Source organism: Pseudophryne corroboree, chromosome 2 (assembly GCF_028390025.1).
Source record: "Pseudophryne corroboree isolate aPseCor3 chromosome 2, aPseCor3.hap2, whole genome shotgun sequence".
NCBI lineage: Eukaryota > Metazoa > Chordata > Amphibia > Anura > Myobatrachidae > Pseudophryne > Pseudophryne corroboree.
Genome location: NC_086445.1, coordinates 181,269,799 through 181,270,399, shown reverse-complemented (window position 1 = coordinate 181,270,399; position 601 = coordinate 181,269,799). Strand labels below are relative to the sequence as shown.

Here is a 601-nt window from a genome sequence, read left to right as displayed (position 1 = left end):
TTATAAGACCAGTTAAATAAACACCCTGGTACCCAAAGGGAAATTGGCCCTTTGGAAAGACTGTCCTTCGTTAGTGCTGGTGGAGTAACTTCCGAGACTCCGTTACCGCTCTTTTAATTTGAATTGCCAATGCAATTTTTAGTCTGCGCTAGAGCCTTACTCGCTATGCAGACAGACACCACAATAGTCAACGGACAGACACTTGCACGACTTATTGAAGTTATTATCATATATATATTTTATTGCTGAAAAGCATATTTATATGAAACTCATGGTTGTTTCTCTCAACGGAAATCTGTAGTAAAAAGCGAAAGCTTTTTTTCGATCTGAAGAGAAACCAGAGTATTCTTTATGTGAAAAGCAATTCACATGGGCATGTGAAACCCGAACCAAATTCCCACTAACACCCCTGCGCCTCTGGTGGCTTAGAGATGTAGGGCAGGAATGTTCCAGAATTACAAACTGGAAAAACAACAGGAAGCATGTTAAAATGGCCCCTTTGCCATGCTGACTGTGATAATCACCTGAACAAGTTACAATTGTTCAGTGTTAATATAGCCTCTTATACAGTATAATCACAGTATGGGTACAACACATGCTC

General features: G+C 39.9%; 1 pseudogene; it reads right to left on the bottom strand.

Annotated features, from left to right (window-relative positions):
- Positions 1-224: 224 nt before the first annotated feature.
- LOC135054187 (U5 spliceosomal RNA) lies at positions 225-346 on the bottom strand (annotated as a pseudogene).
- Positions 347-601: the final 255 nt, after the last annotated feature.